Below are 26055 nucleotides of genomic sequence, written 5' to 3' on the forward strand. Positions count from 1 at the left end.
GATCTGAAGCCAGGTGCTTCTTCTAGGTCTCCCATGTGGTTGCAGGCTCCCAAGGCTTTGGGACATCCTCCACTACTTTCCCAGGGATGGGAAGTGGAGTAGCCAGGACACAAACCGGAATCCATATGGGATGCTGGTGCTTGTAGATAGAGGACTAGACAATTGAACTATCACCACAGCCCTTAGTCATTACTTTTAAAAAGAAAAACTGGGGCCTGGTATGGTAGCCTAGTGGCTGAAGTCCTTGCATTACATGCACTGGGATCAATCTCAAATGGGCGCTGGTTCACATTAGTGGATGTAAAAGCTTTCTCTTTATTCTCTCTTTCCTTCACTCCATAGATATGACTTTCCAATAAAAATAAGTCTTCAAAACAAACCTGACTTTCCAATCAGAACAAATAAATAAATCTTAAAAAAAGGAAAAACTATCTCATTTTCTTAATTTATTTAAAAGCATCATTGGGTGAGTGATTCCCTGACTTCAGTTACATAGAACAATGTCACAGGCCTGTTCAGTCACATAGGTTTAGGTTGCAAGTCCCAGTTCACGTTTCAGTAGGTGTGAGGTGGTGTTTAAAGGTATCATTTCTACTGAATGTGTAAATGAGGCTGAGCCACTGGCTAGAGGAAAAAGATACTCTAATACATTGTTGGGAGAGAATGTGAATCAGTGCTACCAGTTGGGAAAACCGTATAGATTCATCAGAACTCTGAAAGTAGTTCCACATGATCCAGTCATTCCATTCCTGGGAATTGGCCTAAATGAAATGAAATCAGCATTTAAAAGATTTGTAGGTGCCTCTATATATTTATTATAACTCAATTCACTATATTTGAGATATAGAATCAACTCATATGTCCATCAACTGATGCCTGGATAAAGAAAATGTGCATAAATACATACTATGGAATACTTCTCAGCCATAAAAAGATGAAATCCTGCTTTTGGAACAAAGTGGATGCAGCTACAAATTATTATGATTAGTGAAGTAAGCCATTCCCCAGAAGGCAAATATCATGTTTTTTTTATATGTGGAAGTTACTATACAATACCAAAGAAGCATTAACGGACATCTTGTAAAATGGTTGTTGCTTTAATTTTGTTTATGCACCATTTTTACTTTTTCCTTGTTGAATATTACAGCTTATTACAGTTATTGATGGATTAAGCCTGTGATTATAGAGTTAATAGAAATTATGTTTTGCAAAAATAAAAAAAAAGGAGGGAGGAGAGATTCATAGAATCACCTATGAAATACATGAAATCTATTCTCTATATATTAATAAAAATTAAAAATAAATAAAACAAAAAAGAATAATGTGATTAAAAAAAAAAAGAAAAGAAAACATTGCAGTCAGCCTTGGGGTTTCTATTCAGCCTTAAGAGGTCTCATGAAAACTTATTCTTGGAAGGATGTTTTTGTTTGTTTTTTGGCACAAGTATGGCAAGGCAAAATTAGGACTTGTGGGTTAAGTTTTCATTATTACAGCCATTTTTGTTAGGCTTATGCATGGGAAATAACAATGTGTCTCTGGAATTCCTTTTTTTCTTCATATATACCAATATTTTCAAACTGTACACACATTGCTGGTCAGAGCAAGTTCTGAACCATGAATCAAGAAACATTCTGGGGCCCGGCGCGGTGGCGCAGTGGTTAAGGTCCTCGCCTTGCACACCCGGGATCCCATATGGGCACCGTTTCTAATCCTGGCGGCCCCGCTTCCCATCCAGCTCCCTGCCTGTGGCCCGGGAGAGCAGTTGAGGACAGCCCAAGGCTTTGGGACCCTGCACCCGCATGGGAGACCCAGAAGAGGCTCCTGGCTTCGGATTGGCATAGCATCGACCATTGCGCTAACTTGGGGAGTGAATCATTGGACGGAAGATCTTCCTCTCTGTCTCTCCTCTCTGTATATCTGCCTTTCCAATAAAAATAAAATAAAATAAATCTTTAGAAAAAAAGAAGAAACATTCTGGGAATGTCTGTATTTGTTTATCATCCACCAGAAGCCAAGAGTCACCAAGTCCCCATCACATCTGTGTCTGAGTTCCAGTTAACACGAGGGCAGTGAGTTCAGCTGCCTGATTATGCTTCTGGCTTGAAAATCAGCGATTACAGCAAACATGTCTTGAAGAAGAGAGAACAGCCAAGATTGAGAGATTTTCTCTCCCAGTGCCACACGTTTTCCTGCTTATGCCTTGTGAAGGTCAATTTCCTCATAAATAATGAATCATTTTTAAAAGCTGTGTCACTTAAATTATGTTGTGGGTTTCCAAGGGCTTTACGAATGACACAGAGAAGTTGGCAATCATTTATAACACTGCTTCTTGGAATAAAGCAGCTCATTTGCAAATCAACTCAGGGAACACAACCTATCCACAAGTTAGGCACTGCTTGTTCTGCAGTTTCCAGAGAAAATTTGTCCTACTTGTTCCTAGAATGGCTCGTCTGTATACAGCAAAGTGATAATAGGAGCAGGTGTTTAGTTTGTGCAGAGGAATCAACAATTTGCTAAGACATTCTTTATTCATGTAGGATGGAGGCAAAGATACAAAAGCCCTGTTGTGATCGTCACAAGCTTTTGTTCTTGATGAAGAAAAGGTTTCAGGGCATACCTGTATTATTCAATCTGTCAGAATGCTGATCATCCTGAAGCCATTGTGGAAGAGGCAGCCTCAAACCTGCACGTGTTTGACTAGTGGGCAGGTTGAGGGAGGACCCTTAGGGAAGAAAGAAAAGAATAGGAAGTTGTACAGCTATGATGCACAGTGGCTGTGCAAAAATAGTGGCCAAGAACTCTAAATGCTCCCTTTATTTTTGGACTTGCAGTGGTACAGTGTCAACAACTGCAACCAGGTGACTGGTTTTGAGTAGGGAGTGTGGTAACCTAGTCTCTAATGAGACTAGTTTTTTAGTTCCAGAAATCAGCATATGTAAGTGTACATACTTTATGTGTATTAATATACATATACATGTATGGCATATATCTCTGTATATATAGACACACACTATTTTCCCCAAACCTTCCCCTGGTTTATTAAAGGAAATTATGTCTCTCTACATAAGCTCAGTTCAAGACATTTTTGTAAGCTATAATGCCAGGAATTTAGTCTACCCCTAAAGAATCAAGTATGTTAGGAATTCCACCATACCAAGGCAATATTATTACATTATTAACTACAGATGAAGTTTTTTTTTAAAGATTAAGAACCAAAATAAGTCCATAAAAGGCAAATCAGAATTGTAAGATGGATGCTCGGTGATCTTTCATAGAATTGTCTTTATTTCATAAGAGGAATGGCAAGAAGTTTTGCTCTGGTGATGGACTCTGGCAAAAGATTCTGGGGTTTTTTTTTTTTCTGCTAAAGCTTGAGATCGCTTTTTCAAAATACTCTCTGCAAATATCACCATTCTTTAGCTTTCGAAGAAGTCAGCAAGAATATGTGATGAGCACCCCAAAAGACTGTTACTGTGACCTTTGCTCTTGACTGGTATGATTTTTAAAAAAAGATGTATTTATTTTTATTGCAAAATCAGATATCCTGAAGAGGAGAGACAGAGGGAAACATCTTCTGTCCGCCAGTTCACTCCCTAAGCGGCCCAATGGCTGGATCCAATCTGATCCAAAGCCAGCAGCCTGGAGCCTCTTCCAGGCCTCCCATGTGGGTGCAGGGTCCCAAAGCTTGGGCCATCCTTGACTGCTTCCCCAGGCTATAAACAGGGAGCTGAATGGAAAGTGGGACTGCCAGGATTAGAACCGGTGCCCATATGGGATTCTGGCATTTGCAAGGTGAGAACCTTAGCTGCTAGGCTACCATGCTGGGCCCCTTGGTGTGATTTGAAACATATGTATATATTGGAGTTTGTTCATCCTGTGCCTGTAATGCTGCTATCCTATATGGAAAGTTAAGGCTCCTCCACTTTCAATCCAGCTCCTTGCAAATGTGTCTGGGAAATCAGTGAAAGATGGCCCAAGTCCTTGGACTCCTGCACTCACGTGGGACACATGGAAGGAGCTCTAGACTCCTGGTTTTGGTATGGCTCAGCTATAGTTGTTGAAACCATTTGGGAAGTAAACCAGAGGATGAACAATTCTATTTCATCCTCTCTCTGTAACTCTGCCTTTCAAATAAACAAAATTAAATATTATACACACACACATTCTGTATTATTTATTGAGCAGAATTGAGGGAGGGCGGGAGAAACAGAGAAGCTGATAGAGCGAGCGAACAAGAGAGAGAGATCTCCCATCTGCTGTAATACTCCCCAAATACCTGGAATGGTAAGGGCTCATACAAAGTAAAACCAGGAACCAAAGTCTTAGTCCTGATCACAAACGAGTGGCAGAGATTGAAGTTTTTCAGCTGTTAGCTGCTGCCTTCCAGGGTGAGCATTTTCAGGAGGTTGGAATTGGGGGTCAGAACTGGGAATTTAACCCAGGCACTCCAGGATGCAATGCAGAAATCTTTGCGGGGTATCCCCGACAGAATCCTTTAGTACCCAGTTGCCAGAGGGGGTGAGCCTGCTGTTCGCCATTCAGCCTCTCAGCACACGAGAGACAAACCCAGACCAACAAGAGTTACTCTAGCAGTTCTGATTTAATTGGGAAGTCCAAATCCTTACATAGAGTAGTGAACAGCCTCAGGCCATGAATTCCAGGAGGGAAGAAACTAGGAGCCAATTGTCATTAGCAGAACTGTGGAAGCCACCTCCCATAGGCTAGGGGCAGGTGAGCGAAATGGCCCTGGCCGATCAGTCTTTCTTTGAAGCAACTTGACCTCAGCCCTGGTTCAGGTCTAGGGTTCTGTCCTAGGCTGCCATCTCACATGCCACATGTAATCCAGTGACCTTGACTGTTCGCCGCCATCTTGTTGACTTAGTGACCTCTTTGTCCTTTGAGCCCCACACATCCCAATGAATGTGGTAGCTGCTAGACCAAATGCTCACCCTGACAGGCCTACTTTTGTTTTGGCTGGACCATTTGTATTTCTGACAGCCATTGCTTTGATTATATTTTGTCATTAAGGTTGGCTTGGGAAAGCCATGGCTCAAGTCATTTCTTTAAGGAAATGCTGCAGGATTACAATTCTACTTGTTGAAAATTTCCACTGAAATCTCTGTTCTCTGCGACTGATCTGATCACAAGTTTTGGCACACAAGGCTCAGAAAAGTTTGCTTAATTTTCCAATCAGAATTTTTCAAGCAGAACCGTTTGAGACATCTAATAACTGTCCGTTGTCTTCCACGAGGATACAAACAAGATGGATTTTCCCTCATAAATCGAAGTGAACAGTCTGCCAGTGTAGATTATTTTTTATCTTCAATACCACCCTTAAAATGAGCTATCCATTTATAAATGACTGATTTTGGGCGGCCATAACCCCAGAAACTTTTCATAAGGCATCAATGGTTTTACTATTCTTTGATTCAAGCTTCACAATAAATTTTATGTTTGTTCTTGGTTCCATTTGAACAGAAATCACATTGTTCTACTGGGGTGTCTCTTAAACTGATGTCCTATCTTTCTTAGTATTTCTACTTAGGACCAATTCATATATGTTACAATAAACACAAGTTTTACTTTCAGGCCAAAAAGAGTTTGCTTAAATTCTTTATGGGAGAAAAGGACAGGGTTCTAAGGAGAGGCCTTAAGTTCTCAAGTATATTGGCATTTACAAGGTTCTGGGCAGTGTGGAAAGCAATGAAATAATATAATATAGATTTAGTTTATTGAGATTCATATGTATGTGAATAACACCTTTATCATATTATTAATCCTTCTAATAGGCATATGTCATTAACTTTACTTTAGAGAAGGAGGTATAAATGTAAAATTGGCTTCTTCGCAGCCACAGGATGGTAAATGCCTGAAACAAAATCCAACACTGAGTCTTTTTGGTTTTTTTTTTTACTCTGTTTCCTGAATATACTCAGGAAATTTTGGTGTATGCATTTTCTTTCTTTTTTTTTTTAAAGATTTATTTATTTATTGGAAAGTCAGATATACAGAGAGGAGGAGAGACAGAAAGGAAGATCTTCTGTCCAATGATTCACTCCCCAAATGAGTGCAACGGCTGATGCTATGCCGATCCGAAGCCAGGATCCAGGAAGTTCTTTTGGGTCTCCCACATGGGTGCAGAGTCCCAAAGCCCTGGGCCATCCTCAACTGCATTCCCAGGCCACAAGCAGGGAGCTGGATGGGAAGTGGAGCTGCTGGGATTAGAACCGGTGCCCATGTAGGATCCTGGTGCATTCAAGGGGAGGACTTTAGCCGCTAGGCCACACCGCTGGGCTCTAGTTTTAGTTTTTTTGAGGAACCTCCATACTGTTTTTCAAAACTGACATACTAATGCCCATTCCCACTCATGGTATATCTGGATTCCCTGTCTCAGAAAATAATGAAGATAAAGCTTGCTGATGTAGGCTTACTTTCAACCTTTTTACTATAGCTCCTCTAGTAGCTGAAGAGAAGAGGGTAATGTGTGCATCTGTACTTTTCTTTTTCTTCCGAACCACCCAAAGCTGCAGTGACAAGTCCTCTTGTGCCTTTTTGATCCCCTGAGAACTACCTCCTTGACTCTTTACTTATTCCTCTTTCCCGAATAATGGGATTGCTTCTGGGGTGGGTAGAGAGAGATGATTATAATCTTCCTGCATGGTACCGCTCTTTGGATTTTTCCTCACCATCCCATTTTCTTTGTGCAATGCATTCTACTGGCTTCTAGTGCTTCTGAATTAAACATTTGGCCAAAGTGGAGGGAAAAGCTTTTCCTAAACTTTTCAAATAGTTAAATTACGATCTCAATAATTTAGAGAATCCCTTGGTTCATGGATTGTGTGGTTGAAGAAATAAAAGGAAAGCTGTATTAAATTTTTCAGAAATTGAAATATTCATACATTGAGACATTTCTGGTAAAATTGCACTGGGTACTTTTAGACCCTTGGTGCATGATCAGAAGCCTAAGAGGTCAAAAGAGCAATTTTAAATCATTAATATTAATGACTCCTTTAGTCCTTCAATTTCTTTTAAATGCTCATCAGTACGTAATTTGCTTCCATTTCTTGCTTACACTCCATTTCTGACATTTGACAACTTAACAATGTTTTTATAAATTCTGTAGTAGAGTGATGCCAAGCTGACAGCCCTGCTACTCAGTGTGTCCTTCAGAACGGGCAGAACTGGTAGCACCTGCAGCTTGTTAGGGAAGCCAGGGCTCAGACTCCTTCAAATGTCACAATATGAATCTGCATACAGAAATGTTTAGGTCAGAATTGTGGGGGTGGGCATCAGTGGGAGAGAAAGAGGGACAGAGAGAAATGCTTTTTCATCTGCCGATTTACTGCTGAGGTGGCCATAATGGTCAGGTCTTGGCCAGGCTGAAGTCAGGAGCCAGCAACTTCATCCTTGTCTCCCATATGGGTGGGAGGGATTCAAACACTTAGACTGTCATCTGCTGCTTTTCCAGGTTATTAGCAGGGAGATGGATTTGAAGTGGAGTAACCAGGACAAGAATCAACACATGGCTTTTTCTACTCAGCTACAAGGCTGGCCCTTCAGAATCTGCATTTTAATCAGACCCACAAGTGATCTATATGAACAGTGAAAAATTAGCAGTGTAGGAGTGTTCAGCACAGTGGCTAAGAGATTTGTTGTGATGCCTGCCTCCCCTTCTGGAGTGCCTTGGTTGCAGTTCCTGATCTACTTCTAGTCTAGTGTTTTACTAGATACTAGACACCAGTGCACATTGGTGGAGGCAACACTATCTGCACCAGTATTTCAGATCCTGCCACCCATGTGAGAGACTTAGGTTGAGTCTCTGGCTCACAGCTGTGGTGTGGTCCAGCCCTGGCTGTTACAGGCACTGGAGAAGCAGATTAGTGAGTGAAAGATGTCACTCATCTGTTTCTCTTTTTGTTTCTGGTTTTCAAATTAGAGAAATGAAAATAAATAATTTTTTCTGGGAAAATATGGAGAAAATCCTAAAAGATTATCATTATTGTGCACAGTGTGCTTGTGATAGGGAAAAGAGGTGACAAAGACGAGGTGAACTCAACTCTTGTCTCACACAGAAGAATTTGCGTGCAGATCAGGCAATCAGATCAAAGCAAGATTATTATTGAATCCAGAAACCTCTTGCCTCAGTAGTCAGGAGTGGGGTCCAAGAGTGGAAGACCTGAGAAATCAGTCGAAGTAGTCTTTTTCAAGCACAAATTGAATGAGCAGAATAACAGCTAACCATCAACCCATCAAAAAGCTGCAATTGTAATCCTGGGTAGTATGCTCACCGTGAAACGAACAAACAAACAAACAAACAAGAACATTTCAAGAGTGGGACAACCAGCTTCTTTCTTTCTTTTTTAATGTTTATTTTATTTTATTTGAAAGGCAGAGTTACAGAGAGAAGGAGAGAGAGATTTTCCTTTTGCTGGGTCACTCCTCAAATGGTCACAATGGCAGGAGCTGAACTGGTCTGAAGCCAGGAGCCAGAAGTTTCTAGGTTTCCCACATGAATGTATGCCCCAAGAACTTTGGTCATCCTTTGCTGGTTTTCCAGGCCAGAAACTTTGAGCAGGATTTAAAATGGAGCCACCCTGTCTGGAACTGTTGCCCATATAGGATGCCAATGCCGCAGGTAGAGGATTAGCATACTATCCTTTGTGTCTAGCCCCCACTCCAGGTAACTTCTTTCTGTTCTGAAGATAAAGTTAGAGTTTCAAAAAAGTGGGATGGTACTTTTGTCTTGCTGGAAGTACCTTCTGGGCAGAAGCAAGCATCTTGTCCACTCCTAAAGAAATTTTCCTGGGCCCAGCAGTGTGGCCTAGTGGCTAAAATCCTCCCCTTGAATGCACCGGGATCCCATATGGGGGCCGGTTCTAATCCCGGCAGCTCCTCTTCCCATCCAGCTCCCTGCTTGTGGCCTGGGAAAGCAGTCGAGGATGGCCCAGGGCTTTGGGACTCTGCACCCGTGTGGGATACCTAGAAGAAGTTCCTGGATCCTGGCTTTGGATTGGCATGGCATCGGCCATTGCACTCACTTGTGGAGTGAATCATCGGATGAAAGATCTTCCTCTCTGTCTCTCCTCCTCTCTGTGTATCTGATTTTCCAATAAATAAATAAGTAAATCTTTAAAAAAAAAAGAAATTTTCCCTTTTTTCATTTTATCAGGACCTGAGCAGCCTTAATATTAGTTAATTGAACTCCTTGTATTTTTATAAAGCCTTTTATAGCAAATGATAAAATTGAGTGAGAGTAAATAATCCCTTGTTGGACTCTTACACTTTTCTTCAAATCTGTGGCCATTGTCTTTTCCTTGTTGAAAAAGAGCCAGCTGTTTGGGCAATGTACCTAGGTCCAGTCAGGTTTCTGTGTCAGTTAAGGCTGCTCATCCCAGTGGTGGCTCTATTGTGCTCTAGGTTTGGGCCTAATATTTATTTCCTAGGTTCTCACCTCTTATTTAAAAGCATTTTAAGCACAGGCACTGACACAACTTAAAAAATAGTGAGGTTTATTCAGAAGGTTAAGAATACAGACACATGTAGGCGATGTTCAAGATAGTGGATCAGGAGGGCAAAGGGTAAGGAGAGGTTTCTACCTTCCATTGAGAGAAAGACACACACACACACACACACACACACACTGAGAGAGAGAGAGAGAGAGAGAGAGAGAGAGCCCTCCTCAACATGGGCTTTAAATGGGCTTGAAAGGGAAGCAGTTGTGTGACATCACTCCCTCCTCCCTGCCCGCCCCCCCTCCAGGTCTCTGGTAATGATAGAAAAGTGTCATTGATATACAGATGAATAGAAAAGATTATGTAGGTATGGGAAGTGTGGCTTCCAAACTCCTGACCCTGAGCTATCTGTCTGCTAAGTCCTTATTAACTTCCTGTGAGCCTCTGATGACAACAAATCACATTAGAACTCAAGCAACCTGTCTCCTATTGTTTGCTCCCCTGCCTTCCATTAAAAGCCCGCAGTAATTGGAAGCAACATACATTATTTTTTCAAAATACATCTCTATGAAGAAAAGTAGCTGTGTTATACAGAGGGGACCTCATTTTGCTGAGTAGTTAGTTCTTTTTCTCTACATCAGTTAAATCCACGGGAGAGGGAGACATGGGGTGATGTGAAGTTTCCCAGAATCCCAGCAAGAGAAATCTGCACAGCCAAAACAAAATGAGAACAAAGATCTTGCTAATGTAGGCCAAGTCCAGAACTGCCAGGATAATGGCAGATAAGAATTGCTTTATTCTTCCTTCCCACTCATTGCTATTTTCTCCACTCTCAATCCTCCATTTAGCTTTATCCTGCTCTATTGTTGTACCTTTTTAGCATTCCCAGAATACCCCTGGCATCTACCTCTTTCTCTGCACACCCACCCTTTCCTGTTCAATACTCCTTTGTTACATCGCTCGCTCAGTTGCTAGACTGATTCAGAGTTCCGGCATACAGCTCATATCTTTGATGTGAGAGGACCAGAGCGTATAAAGGTGAACTCTCAATAGTATGGAAAAAGATTTAAGGACAAAAGGGATAGAGAGGTCACAGAATCCAATGTGCCTGGTGATGAAAGTAAGCTTTGGGCCTTTATTAGGGACAACAATAATTATAAATAAAGATGACAAAGCAGCCCCACTGGAACATATAAACCATATTCATTTTTTTTTACAGGGCTTAGAGGGAAGTGCTATTGTTTTCATCACAATTATGGCTATGTTAGGGAATGGAGGCTTTAAGAGATTCAAAAAACATCCTGTTAGCAAACAGGATTCACTCTCAGAATGAGCATTCCAAATTAGTGATGCTGCTGCAACAGCATATATCCCTTTTGGGCATCTCAGCAGATGGGCACAACATGAATGTAGACGGCTCTGGCCACAAGGGGATGTCTGGCTGCGCAGCCAGGTAGCCATATGGTGGGCATTAAGGAAGTCTGCTTGGAGGGAAGAGAACAGCTGCTGTGGGCCTGTCTTTAAGGGCTGAACCTGAATGCTGAAAGTTTATGCAAAACCCAAGTAGAGTCCAAGCGTAGATGAAAGAGGGTCCTTGAAGATTATTAGTTGCAGGATCTACCGTCAGACCATAGTAGCTAACTGAAATAGAGTGAACAAACTGAGTCCTAGCAGCCACTTACTAAAAGTCAAGAATAAGAACAAGAGAGGAAGATGAGGAATTGGGGAAAAGGAATTTCATTTCCACTTGAATTGTGGATCTGTGAATCACAGTTAATTGTGGAAACCGTCTCAGGCGTAGGTGTTAGAAACTGGGGTGTAATGTACGTGAAGACAAGACTAAAACAAAGAGGGAAGACATTTTCTGAAACTTTTGTGGTACTGTTTGAGAGAATAGCACAAAGGAAGGAAGCAACCTGAGGTTTTGTCTCACATGAAAGAAGAATTTCCATGTGGACAAATCAGTGAGCAAAGTAAGATATATTGAAGTCAGAAATCTCCTGTTTTACCAATCGGGAGTGGGGCTCCAAGAGATGAAGACCCAAAAATCTGGTAAAAGTTGAGTCTGTAAAGAACAGTTTAGAGGAAGGGGGAATAGAACAGCAGCTTGTAGTCATCCAGAGGATGGAGATAAAACTCATCCAAGGGTCAGAATTGTAATCCTTTATAGCTTACTCAAAGCACAAGCCAGCAGAAGGGAATAATTGGTAACTTTTGTCTATGCTCATGATAAGCTAAAGCTCAGATGGATGGAATGACTGTTTCCTTGCTATTTTTATGATAAAACTAGAAATTCAGGAGTGGTATTGGTATTTTGTCTTTCTTAGGTAGCTTCTGAGTAGAAACAAGTTTTTAAAACTTCCCCAATGGTTAAATCCTTACCTTGCAAGTGCTGGGATCCCACTTCTCACCCAGCTCCCTGCTTGTGGCCTGGGAAAGCAATAGAGGATGGCCCAAAGCCTTGGGACTCTGCACCTGCGTGGGAGGCCCAGAAGAAGCCCCTGTCTGGGATCAGCTCAGCTCTAGCCACTGTCATCATTTGAGGAGTGAATCAGCGAATAGAAGATCTTTGTCTCTGTCTCTCCTTCTCTTCATAAATCTGATCTGCCTTTTCAATAAAAATCAATAAATCTTAAATAAAAGCCTTCCCCTTTTGCCATCCCACCAGAGACCTGACCCTAACATCTAGCTGTCACAGTATTAGCAATGCAAATCCAAAATATTAAAAATTCATAAAAAAGAGCAGCTAAGCTTATATGTAGAGGATTCTATAAGGATAGGATTTCAGAGTAGAACAAGTGTTTCATGGGTCCCAATGTGGTCACACCTGTGGTGGGCTACTGTGCTGATCTGACAGTGGGCAGGTTAGTGGCCTCATGGTCATAGATAGGCTACACATGCATAATACCACTATGCTACATCTGAAACCAGGGACCTGGGGGAAGGGGACACTGATGGCCTTTGGCAGGCAAGGGGCCTGATGCTGGAGGTCTAGGTAAGTCACACCATTGGTATGCCCTTTGCCAGTCTGGGAGCAGCAGAACATGGACCTGACATTGATCTGGAAGCAACAGGTTAGGGAACTGATGGGTTTTAAGTGATTGTAACAGTTCTAGACCAGGGAACTGAGGCTGGAGTTCTGGGGTTGAGGGCACTGATGGCCTCTGGCATCTCCAAGAAACCTGGCTTTCAACATGACTTCTCTAATATTGAAGGCCAGAAACTGGATGAGTGTGTCCTCACATTGGAGCATTGCAGTGCATATTGTGTCATCTCCTATGCTCACTTACTTCTGTGCACGGGACAGGATCATGCCCAGTGTTCAGTATGAGTTGTTCTGCTTATATGAACCAGTTGAGATCTACAGATGCCATTTCAAAAGTCAAAGGCCAGTGACTTCTTGGAGTGACAATGACTATGTGGGGGATACAGCTGTTGACACAAGCTAAATTTCTATGGCCTGTGAGATGGCTTTGTTAGATGAAATAGAGATCTCTGAATCCAGGACATGCAAGGCATATACTCAAAATCAGCAGGAAGTGACTACAGAAGATGAGAAGAATCTGCATCTTTCAGCAACTCTTAAGAATAGGGGTCAGAAATCCCAGGGGGACATGAAATGATACAGGCAGGTAGCAAATTTAGAGTCACAAATTGGAAGTCATACCTCCCCTACCCTATGTAATATAGTTTGCTTATTGTCAACCACATGATACCTTTCTCAAATCATCCCTTCTCTCACCTGGGACTTTGGGAGTAATATCATGCAGTAAATTCCCTTTCCAGGCTCATAAGAAGCAAGGCAAGGGTGTTGTCTTTCCCTGTGGACACAAGATGAAAGCAAATCATCTCTCGCTCACTTTTCCCTTCCTTGTCAACTCTGTCTTTGTTGCCTGTGATGTCCTCAGCTTTTAAATAAACTCCAGATACGAAAAACAAGAACCAAAAAGCAGAAAACTCAAAAAGCAATAACAGGGCCTGGTGCGATAGTGTAGTGGTTAAAGTCCTCACAGTGCACAATTGGGATTCCATATGGGTGCCAGTTCTAATCCTCGCGGCCCTGCTTCCCATCCAGCTTCCTGCTTGTGGCCTGGGAAAGCAGTTGAGGATGGCCCAAAGCCTTGGGACCCTGCACCCATGTGCGAGACCTGGAATAAGCTCCTGGCTTCGGATTAGCACAGCACCAGCCATTGCAATCACTTGGGGAGTGAATCATCGGATGGAAGATCCTCCTCTCTGTCTCTCCGCCTCTCTGTATATATATGGCTTTGCAATAAAAATAAATAAATCTTTAAAAAAAAGGAGAAGACAACAATGCCGACCCTACTCCTCTGTTTCTAATTATATCATGAAAATAGAAAAACCAAACTTTCCTGTCCCACCATTCCTTTTTTTGTTTTATCGTGAGCAGACTTCAAAGGATTATAGTTCTGGACCTTTGGTAAGTTTTTCCCCCACCCTCTTTTAAGCATAAGACCCCACATGAATAAGTTTTCTGGGCAACTTGACTTGAAGCTCAACATCATATTAGCTATAGCAGGAAGTGTATGAAGTTAAAATAAATCTTGCTCACTGTCCTGTTCATGTGGAAATTCTTCAGTGTGAGACAAGAACTAAGGTCGCCTTCCTCACAATCATTTCCCCACAACAGTATTACAAGAGGGGTGTTGTTTTTTAACTTTATTACAAAGAAGCCTTTTAAATCATTCAAAACCTACTTGTATCCTTCTCTAAGGATAGACAGAGCTTTCCTACTTGCACTGCAAGGGAATGTTACTCAAAATCATCTTTGAGTGGGACTCAGTGTACTTGTCTATAATGGGGCCTGTCAGTGTGTTACGTGTGGCACTGGATGTGTGTATCCACAAATGAGGAACTGCATGCATTGCTATAGATGTGAATGATATTTCTCTGTGTGAGTACGTGGAGTACAATGTGCGTGTCTGTGGGGAATCTGAAAATTTCAGCTGAGCCAGTGTGAGTGCAGAAGAGAGTGACTCTTAATAAGCTAGTTCATGTATGAGAGCAAGTAACAAGGAGGAACTGGAATACAATGAGATTCTTTAGAATGAGTAAAACAGAGTGAAGACAGGTGTCAATGGCAGAGTCTTTGATTAAGTGGGAATGGACTCAGTGCAACTAGGTATGGGTGAGAGTGAGCGTAATTAGATTTGAGTGGGGCTGGTTGTGTTGGAAGTTAGTGTGACTGAGAATGACAGTGGAAATGGCACTGAGGGTGAATGTAATTTGTGCCTGGGTGTGAGGCTGTGTGAATTTATGGGGGCAGGTAACTCTGCATTTGGGTAACTGTTAGATTGACAGCACTTTACTGAGTATAGGTAAGCAGGATTGAATGGAAATCAGTTTAGATTCTGCAGGAGTGACCAGAAGTGCAAGTGAATGATTGTGTGAGTAGGGCTTAGTGACTGCGAGTGACTGGGAAAGTGGGGACCTGGAGTTAGGGGCTAGGTTGTAGATGACTGTAAGAGTGAGTAACTGTGAGTGTGTCTGTCACAAGAAGGCAGACTAGGAAATGAGCTAAAATTGAACATTAGAAATTAAAATTAAAATTAAAATTAGAAATTAAGGAGCACTAAATAAGTAGGTGGAATAAGAAAGCTGCTAACCTGGCAAGCAAGAATCCAAATTATTGAAGAATAAGACAAGGAAAAGTGAATAAGACAACACAAACTAAATATGGGAACTGCAGAACAATGTGAGAGAATGGGGTTAACTTTCATTCAGCAGCATTAGCAGTGAACTCTATCATTGTAGGAAACAAAGCAAACAACTGCTTGCAGATACCAGCTTCTAAATGCAAGAAGGAGACTTTTCTTATGCCTTTTGATAAATCACTGACTAATTCCAGGTTCTCGGTCCCTCAGTTCTTGTTTGTACAATCATTGAAATGATTAAAAATGTAAAAGGAAGAAAATGAAGTATTGACAAAGAAATTCAGTGCTTAGCTAATGGAGCCGTTTTTATTTTTCTGGAGTGATAACCTCAAGTACCTATAAGCACTTCATGTGCATCCTAGTATGCTTAATGCCTCCCCTGACCTATTCTTTCTGTCAGGCTCATTTAAGTTAAAATAAGTTAAAATTATGTACAATTAAAATAAAAAGGGAAATCATTTGATATGTCAACCAATAACATAATTTGAAAGTCTAGGTTATATCTACATGCCAGATTGTTTGTGATAACTCATGTGAAGATTATTTAAAGGAAATGTGTATCTTTCATAGATAATGAAATATTAACATGGCTTCTGATAGCTTCCTGTTGGAACAAAGGAATATAATATAAGGGGTGATACATAATTATAGATGACAAGTGAAGGTCTGGGACAATAGGTAGGCTTCAGTTGCATAATAATCTATAGATGGTGAGTCAAGCTCTAGGAGTTAGGTGGGTTTCAGATGCAAAATCGTATACAGAACATGAATACACAGTTTCTGGATGAAGAATACATCATGTTCACAAGAATCTCAAAGGGAGGCTCTGATTCTTTAGCAAAATGAATCTTTGTCTTATAAAATACTCCCATATGGACATTGAGGAGCTTGTGGGAATTCTGTCCCACTGATTTCACTAAGGCTGCTGTAACTGCTTTTCCAGTGCTGCTTTCCTCAAAAGCCTCTTGAGTGGTAACCATCAAAGGCTTACTGTTATGGAAATGTTGTACTTTCCTTAAAGCAAAACTCAGTGAAGAAAAAAAGGAGAAACAAAATGAAGAGGGAATTTGCCACATGCTCACAGTAAAAAAGGCATAAATTTGGTTTACATAAATATCTATAATAATTTTTTTCTTTTTTTTTAAGCATATGCAGGACTTTCAAAAAAGTCTGTTTTTTTCCCCATTTTTTTCTTTTTAAGACTTCTTTCTTTTCTTTTCTTTTTTTTTTTACATAGTTAAACAGGGTAAAAAGGTTCAAGGGCTATAGGAAAGTGGGTAAGACTAGTATTGTTTCCATATTGTTTAAAGGGGGGGGGTATTAAGGGAGAAGTCCCACCCAATTTCCCACCCTCCCCAGGTCCCGGATGTAGGGTATGCTCTGAGGTTCTTGCTCAAGTGGTTTTGGTATTTCAACAGTTATGAATCGCTGCCAATCTTGCCACTCTAAGCACTATGAGGTCTTTGAAGAATTCACTGATTGACATAGTCCATCATAGAGTCTTTGTTTGCTCCGTATTTTGCTGCCAACATATAGCTGAATTGGTTGGTTGACCTGTTCTGTCTTCTCTCTTTTCTTGGTTAGGGTTCTGAGTCCAGCATTTTGATGGAGAGATCTCCAAAGAAACTTTGTCTGAGGTGTGCTCAAACCAGATTCTTGTATGTGCTAGCAAGTACAGGACCTGGCACAGTCCATCGCCCCAATCAGCTGGTGGTTGCAATTGCTGCGTTGGTTCTGTTTTCAGCTTTGCCTTCCACTGGAACTAATGGGTGTTGCAGTCCAGCCTGGTTCTGCCCAGCACATACCCAGCCCTCACATAAACCAGTTGGAGCTGCAGCCTAGTTGGAGTGACCCACAATAACCTCCACCAGGCCCGCCTCCTACTATAATAATTTTTATATACCAGTTTCTATGACAACCAGTTTTTAAAATATTCTTTTAATATGGATGTATTCATTTCATCCCTTTTTTTAGTTATTGGTATATTCATAATTTTGTTTATTTTAGGTAATAGCCTTTCAAAATTGAGGAAAAAAAACTCCTATATTTATCTTTGGCCATTTTTTTCTGTGCTGTAATTATCAAGAAGGAATTGCATTTTTATGCCATAAATAAGAGGGGGAAAATCAAAATTGTGTAGAGCTCCAGGTTTTTATAGTTTTAGTTGATATTTTAAGTGACAGATATCATGGCCATAGTAAGGTTAGTTTACTTAGGACCTTGAGCAAATGCGATGCCGTGGAGCTTCAATTTCATTACTCTGTGAGAACACATTCATAAGGAAGAAACATCTGTTTGAGTTTTTAGTGTTGGAATCATGGGTTAACTTTCTCCTCTGTGTGTTAGTTTATAAATAATCTGACTTTATTTTTTAAACAAAGCAATTTTATTTATTTGTTTAGTTAGTTATTTTCATTTTGTTTGAAAGGCTGAGAAGCAGAAAGAGATTTTCTGTACTCTGGATCGCTCTCTAAATGCTTACATGAGTATACTGGGCCACACCAAGGCCAGAAATCAAAAATTGCAATTTGGGTCACTCATGTGGGTGGCAGGGACCCACATGTATGAGGTATCATCTGCTGTCTTTCCAGTGGCTGATTTCCAGGGAGCTGGGTCAGAGGCAGAGCTGGGACTTGAAGCAGGCACTTCAATATAGCATCTCAAGTAGCATCTAAATTGCTTTGCCAACTAACTACCCCTGTCTGATTTTTAGGAAAACTGCCTGGTAAAAAGATTTATTCTCTAATGTTTTGAGGGATTGATACAAATTTTGACTGGGCAAGTTACAAGAATCTAAGTTCTCTAAGTATCCAATGTCAAAAAGGCAGTTCCAGGTGAGCTGACTGAATTTGTAAAATCAAAAGAAGGGCAGTAATTATCCATGGAAACTCACCTCCCTCAGATGCTCAGATGCTCAGAGAAGTGACCTGGCTTAGGCAGAAAAAAATAGATTTTTGCTTAAGGAAGACAGTCAATTTCTGCTCATAGGTTTGGAATAAATTCATAATGAGAAAATCATTATGGGATTATCAAAGCAACTTAGGTATTTTAACCATAGTTACAAATAGGATGAGAGAGCAACAATGAGTGAACAGGAGATATTATAAGGACTGAAAACAAAAAAATTGAAAGTATATGCAAACAAATACTGGTATGCTCATGCAAAGAAAATGCCTAGATGTTTCATTAGTAATTCCATTTTATAACTAACTTGTCAGTTGCTGAAGGTTTCGAGTTTATTGAAGATATTTCTGATAATAGCAAAAGACATGCCTGACTTTGTGAAGCAATAGATTGAGGAAAAAAAAAGTTAAATGCATCTTTATTAGAAGGTCAAGGTCATGACATTGCATTTCTTCGACTGCTACACCATGTAATCTGCAGATGTCTGGAAGGGAGCCAATCAATTAAAAAATGTAGCTTGAGGGAACTGTTCAGGGAAGACTTGTGCCAGTGGCAGTCTGTGAGAGCATTCTCTTTCTTTTGCACTTCCCAAGTGAAGAATAAACATTGATTATCCCTTTATCAAAGGAGGGTACTCATTCGCTTGTGAAATGTGAAATTGCTTTTCCTAAGCAGCATAGTATCCAATTATCCTTACAGGAAATAATTTATTTTCCTGTTATAAAGTTGAAAAGGTATGTTATTTGAGTATGATTGTTATCTTTGTGCGTGCAGATAACCCTCATCTAGAATACTATTTAAAACTCTTAGATTCTTGAGAACGTCTGCTCTAATATGTATGAGCCTATATGCAAAGTATTGATGTCAACGTGTTAATATCAGAAATGATACGCGAAGGTCATGCCTATCTGAGTTGCCCCTATTATTTGCTATAATATATATGTACCTATACATGCTTGTATTTAAATATGTGTGTGTGTGTGAAGATGTGAGTTTAACCAATATGAGCTTCATGATAGTCATTCAAAAATTTCTCCTAGGATATTTTTCTCTTTATCTGTTGGGCTCATGATAGGATTAAATTCTATAATTTTTGGGCCTTTCATATCTGTGTGGTTAGTTCTAAGTAAATATTTATGAACAAAGGTGACTGTTATTACTCTCAGGCTGGTAGGAAGTGCTACTAGAAATCTCTTACTGCATAATGTTGACTTTGCAGGCTGGTCTATGCTCCTTGGTTTTTTTTTTTTTTTTTTAAACTGTTTATTTTATTGGAAAGGCAGATTTACAGAGAAGACACAGGGAGAAAAATCTTCTGTCCACTGGTTCACTCCCCAAGTAGCCTCAATGGCCAGAGATGAACCTATCCAAAGCCAGGAGCTTTTTTTCCAGTCTCCCATGTGGGTGCAGGGATCCAAGGCTTTGGGCCATCATCTTGACTTTCCCTTGCCACAAGCAGGGAGCTGGATGGGAAGTGGAGCAGCCAGAACGTGAACTGACACCCATATGGAATCCTTGGCGTGCAAGGTGAGGATTTAGCTCCTGAGCCATCGTACTGGGTCCTGCACCTTGATTTCTAAATGACTAAGATAAGAATTTCCTGATGGTGTATTATGGACATGTAGTATGAGCAAAAAATAAATCTTTCATGTTTAAGTCATATAAGCATTGGTGTCTTTCTTGCAGCATACCTTAGCCCATTAAAAACTTCACTGTGTAAAATTAAGGTCATATTTGGGGTAATTTACCAAAAGTACAAATCAGGTGATTCAGTATAGGGAAAACACATCCTCTTTGACATCTGAAACTGCTTTTGTTTCTAGAAATCAGGGAAACTTGCTTCAACTTTTAACAATTTAAATTTGATCTCAGACTGTAACTCCAAAGAGTTTTTTTTTTTTTTAAGATTTATTTATTTATTGGAAAGTCAGATATACAGACAGGAGGAGAGACAGAGAGGAAGATCTTCCGTCCAATGATTCACTCCCCAGGTGACCACAATGGCCGGTATTGTGCCAATCTGAAGCCAGGAGCCCAGATCTTTCTCCAGGTCTCCAATGTGGGTGCAGGATCCCAAGGCTTTGGGCCATTCTCGACTGCTTTCCCAGGCCACAGACAGGGAGCTGGATGGGAAGTAGAGCTGCCAGGATTAGAATTGGTGCCCATATGGGATTCTGGAGCATTCAAGGAGAGGACTTTAGCCACTAGGCCACGCTGCCGGGCCCAACTCCAAAGAGTTGTATGCTATGACTTTTTAAAATGAATTGAATGAATCAGTTGAGGAATTAAATTTTTCCTCAAGAGTTATTAAGGAATATATTGAGTAGGACCAACAGTTCTTACCACCTTGATATGTCTTACACAAGGCTATTTTTTTTTAATATTTTATTTTTATTACTTTTTATTGGAAAGGCGGATATACAGAGAGGAGAGACAGAGAGGAAGATCTTCCGTCCAATGATTCACTCCCCAAGTGAGCACAATGGCCGATGCTATGCTGATCCGAAGCCAGGAGCCTCTTCCGGGTCTCCCACACGGGTGCAGGGTCCCAAAGCTTTGGGCTGTCCTCGACTGCTTTCCCAGGCCACAGGCAGGGAGCTGGATGGGAAGAGGGGCTGCCGGGATAGAACCGGCGCCCATATGGGATCCCGGGCGTGCAAGGCGAGGACCTTAACCACTGCGCCACCGCACCAGGCCCAAGGCTATTTTTTTTTATGAAGTTAAAACTTCAAGTTCCCTTACCCTTTCTATTAGAAGTCATGTTTCTATTACACAAATTTATTTTGATTTAAGATGGTTTGACATCAAAACAATAAAGACAAAGTTTTTGTCTTTACAATGATGGAAAGGTGATGAGTATTCAGTAGCAAACATGTTCAGTTTGATCCTGGGTTAGTGATACGCAACGCAGTTCCATATTGTGTGATAGTCACATGCTAATGAGGGTAAAAGCTCAATACTGTTGAGTTTGTAAGTTGAGTGTGTTAAATGCATTTTTACTTTATATATTCAACCTACAATGTAACTGTAACTCCTGCAAGTAGAGAAACAGTTCTACATTTATATCATGCAAACTTGGTAGCATTTTTCTTTTTCTTTTTTAAGTTTCTCGCTGAGCATGTTTTACTGATTGCAGAATTATATGGCCAAAAGTTTTTTTTTTTTTTTTAAGTGTTAGGGGATGCCTAAGATTGCTGAGCTTGCTGGCAGAATATAGATGACTGTTAATTTTCAGTAGTGTCATGTTTTTGAGGCGGGAGCCAGATGTTATACTGGTTTTATCAAGCTTCTTAAAAGATTACCCCATAATTTTACCTGTTTTTGAAACTCTTACTATCATAAAGTCTTAGTCTCCATTTCTACAATAAAACTACTCTGGATAAATTTTCTAATTGTGAGTTCCTGAGCTTAAAGAATACTTTTCAGTCTTATTCTATGTACTCCTCTGAAGCTTCAGGACCTGGAATGGTTGATCTTTTGTTTTCACTTGACCAGGTCTCAGGGTATCTTCATTGTTTCTGTGTGTGTCTGTGGAGTTGTTTCTAGACGGGTTTGATATCTGAATTGATAGATTGAAGGAACCTGACTGTCTTTCTCAGTGGAGATACACGTTTTGTTTAAAGTAAAAGGAAGGAACTCATTGTTTGAACCTTTGATCTGGAGACGGGTCTCTTGCCTGAAGTAGAACTTACGTCATTGGCATTCTTGGCTATCAGCTGTTGAATTTGGGAATTACTCCCACTGGCTTTCTCTGTGCATCGGGTGGCAAATGCAAGAAAGTTTCTATCTCTCTCTTTTTCTGTCATCTGTCTTTTGTATTCATCCTTTTTCTTTGGACAACCTTGGTTCATACACTGACCAATTACTTTCTTCTTGAAACTTTTTCCTATCTTTGTTCCTTGACAACAGTCCACCTTAGTTCTCTTTTTTCAAGTAAACCTCTATATTCATGGATTTCTCTTCCTTTTGTACCATTTTTAATCTTACTTTGTGTTAGTATTATTTCCTCACTTTGCTACCTATATGCTATCCATTTACAAATATTTCCAATTAAAAATTCAATCAGGGCACAAGAACTATATCGAAAATATTCAACCTTTACTACTTTGATAAAGACACTATGTGGAGCTCCTAGATTCATCAAGTTTGATAGAATTCATGATCTTTCTCTTTCCAAAAGTCTGTACCTAAGCCTGCGTTTTATATTTTCATTCTTGATGAATGAAACCTCCATCTGTTGAGCTACTAAATCAGAAACATGGGAGTAATTATAGGTCCTCAATGTATAAGTGTTTAAATCCTACCATTCTGACTTAAATGGCTCTTGAATTTATCACCTCTCTACATCCTTATTACAGTGGTCATGTTTCTTGTTTCTTTCTAAGAATTAATATTGTGGCTTCCTAACCAGGTCACTTTCCTTCTGTTTTAGCTTCTTGATTTATCTTCCTTAGGGCAGTGAGAAGGATCTTTTCAAAGGCAAATCATTACATTTCATTCTTGTGCAAAATCCATTAGTGGCTGTCCATTGATTTAGGATTATCCTTCAAGCTCTATTGTGTGGCACGCAGTGCACGTTAAAAAGACTAGCTTCCTATGATTTCATTGACTACATATCTCCTTTATGTCCAGACCAGAACTTTGCAACTCCTAAGATTTCCAATTATCTGCATTTTCTTTTAACTTTCAATCAGATTGTTCTTTTATATCAGAAAAGATTGAGCAACTGTCTCAGCGTGCCTGGAACCATCCTGGTTTTAACTCCAGCTCTTCCACACTAACAGCATCTTCTCATTCCTGGGAAAGTCACATTTTATAAGAAGATACTTTTCCTTTTAGTCTTTTTTTTCAATTTATTCTTAAAAGTTCTGCTTAAATTAACATCTTCTAGAAATAATTTTCCAACTCCAGTTTTTATCCTCTAGACAAGAGTGAATATACTTGTGTATTCCTCGAGGAAAGAGATTACCACATTCTATTTTTTGCTCTTCGAGAAACAAAGATCTGTTTTTCATCTATATAGCATTTCCTCTCAAACAAGACTGAATTTGCACTTGAAAAACATCTTTACTATATGGTGCTAGAAAACCCAGATTATCTATCTTAATGCTGTATTTAGTAAGCATCATAAAAACTTTGCTGACTAGATCAGTATCTCCAAATGTTTCCATTGTTTTCATCTTGGAAAAATTGCTTTATATCTCTCATTTAATTTACTAGCATTGTTTAACTCAAAAATAGTGGGTTTTAAAAATTCTGCAAGTAGCTGTCTCACAACATGTTTAACATGCCTTTGGATGCAAAAGGATTAGAGATGTTTAGAATATTTGAGAATATTTTCAAAGATTTCTTATAGTTCTTAATCATCCCTCAAATGTGCAAAATGTAGTTCTAAAGCATTGAAGTATGACTTCTATTTACCAGAAATTTAGAATTTAAGAGGTCAGGTATTTATGTAACATTAATAACCTATTTATAATAGCATTTCTTAAGGTTTTCATTTTACAAATAGGCTTGAGAGCTAGGGGTCAAAATACATAATAATTTGAAAATCTGTTCTTAAAATGTAATTTTAGAGACAGACAGATAGAGATGGGGTATTTAACTTGTTCATTGACAAATACAACCTGTTTTTTATTTTAAAGATTTGTTTGTTTATTTGAATGGCAAAGGTACGGATTAAGAAGGAGGGAGAGACAGAGATCTTTCATCTGCTGGTTCATGCTCTAAACATCCGCAGTGGACAGAACTGGACTGCTTTAAAGCCAGGAGCCAGAAGTTTCTTACCTGAGTACTCAACTCCAAGCTGTTGTGCCATCTTCTGCTTTTCCAGGCCATAAGTGGGTAGCCAGATAAGAAGTGGAGCAGTCAGGACTTGGCATGCTTTGAGATGTTGGTTCTGTAGTTAACAACCTTATTCGCTACATCATTGTGCTGACTCCAATATGTTATAATTTTAGTTGCCCTATTAAATATTTTAAAATTTATTTGAAGGGCTATGGTAAGGAGGGGAGAACCCCCTCACACACACACACATGCATAGGAAGAGAGAGAGGGGGAGAGAGAGAGAGAGAGAGAGAGAGAGAGAGAAAGAGAGAGAGAGAGAGACAATCATTCTTCCCTCCATGGCCTCAAACATTTGCTGTTATGTTGGGGCTAGGATGGAGCCAGGAATTGGGAATGCAACTCAGGTCTTCCGGGTGACTGACAGAGACCCAGTTACTGGAGTTATTGCCTGCTGCCTCACAGGATCTGCACTGATAGAAGCCAAAATCAGGTGCCAGAGCTTTATACTTGGACATTTGGAAGTGCGATACTGACCTTTTAATCACTAGGCTAATAATTGTTGGCTCAAGCTGTTAATTTCTAACAACTTCCTTTCTCCCATTGTTTTTTTCTTCGTTATTGATATGAACTCATTTCTTGAAGAACATTAATCATAGGCATTTTCTTTTTCTGATACTTCCTTATAACCTACATGGTATCTATTTCCTCTGGATTTCTGCTTTCTATCACCCCTACCTCCCCTTCATTCCACTCTGATTCCTGGCCAGCTATTCATTATTGAGAGTGAGGCAGTAGAAAGCTAGTTGAAGGCTGGCTGTCAGAGGAGTGTGTCTGCTGATGACTTTACCATGGCTTCACTGTGTCCTCTAAAATTCAGGTGTGATATGTGTTAAAGGGATAAGACCATTTAAAGGTGATTAGGTCATAGACATTATTTCTTTATAAATGAGATGAAAGTTTTTCTAAAAGAGGTTCATTCCATACATGGTTCAGCTTGTTTGCCCTTCTGCCTTCTCTTATGGCAGAACATAACTTTTCTCTTCTCCCAGAAGATGCAGGAACAAGGTCCATCTGGGAAACAGAGAACCACTTCCGCCAGATAACTGAAACTGCCAGCAAATTGGTCTTGGACTTCCCAGCCCCAGAATTGAGCACATAACTGTTATCTGTAGATTGCCAAGCTGAGATATTTTCTGAGAGTAGCACAAATGGCCTGAAACATGCTTGCTAAAGCAGAGTATTCTGAGGAGAATCAATCCTTGCTTAGGTAATTGCAGATTTGGGTGCTTTTCTTTGAAACAATTTGATTGTGTCTAAGGAAATGTTCTGATGAATTCCCATGTCTGTAAGTAGGAAGGAGAAAGGGGGCTGGGGACTGCTATTCACCATAACATTTCACTGACCAGGCCTGTGGTCATTTTCGTGTTCCCACCTTCATATCCCCTATTTATTCCCAGTGGCTTCAATTTTAGAGACTTCAGTCATTTCCAGAGTATCTTTCCATGAGATGGTAATGCCAGGGGTGGGATAGCGGGGTGATAACACCAAATTGTCAGGGGTCTCTGGGAGAGCTTATTGGGTCTCATTGTATCACAAACAGTGTCCACTAATATCTCCTTCCTAGCCTTATGCCTCACTCCCAGTTGTAGTGTTCTGACACTCAAAATCCTGAGCAATGGCCCAGTTGTTGCTACAAATTGCCTTGCTTCTTCAGAGTGTCCTCTTGGGCAGAACAGTAATCTCATTACTTATTTTATATGTGAAATCATTGTCAAACCTGCATTTGTTTTCTGTCTTAAGAAAAATTGTTTAGATCCCTTGATTTGAGCTGGTTAATACTATTCCAAAAATGAGTTGGAGGCTGACTTTTAGAAGCTCTGGAGTCCTTGTTCACCAGCCAGACAGCTAGTGTACTACACTGAACCACCATAAGTGAAACAGGGGAGCATCCCCCTAAATGGCTATTGTCAGGAGGCTTTAACAACAAGATTTATTTATTTTTGTTGAAAAAGCAGATCATATTTATGGGGAGAGGATGAGACAGAAAGAAAAATCTTCCATCCTCTGATTCACTTCTTAAGTAGCTACAATGGCAGAGTTGAGCCAATATGTAATCAGGAGCAAGGAGCTTCTTCCAGGTATCCAACACAGATGCAGGGCCCCATGGTTTAGGGCTATCCTATACTGCTTTCCCAGGCCACAAACTGGGAGCTGTTGGAAAGTAGAGCAGTTAGGAC

General features: G+C 40.2%; 1 long non-coding RNA gene across 1 annotated transcript; it reads left to right on the forward strand.

Moving 5' to 3' along the window:
• LOC121156846 lies at positions 1 to 26055 on the forward strand. The gene is made up of 3 exons (XR_005883929.1): positions 1 to 13; positions 14443 to 14445; positions 25940 to 26055. It is a non-coding gene; the product is annotated as an uncharacterized LOC121156846 (long non-coding RNA).

This window comes from Ochotona curzoniae, unplaced genomic scaffold (assembly GCF_017591425.1).
Source record: "Ochotona curzoniae isolate NIBS_2020 unplaced genomic scaffold, NIBS_Ocur_1.0 contig_3498, whole genome shotgun sequence".
Taxonomy (NCBI): Eukaryota; Metazoa; Chordata; class Mammalia; order Lagomorpha; family Ochotonidae; genus Ochotona; species Ochotona curzoniae.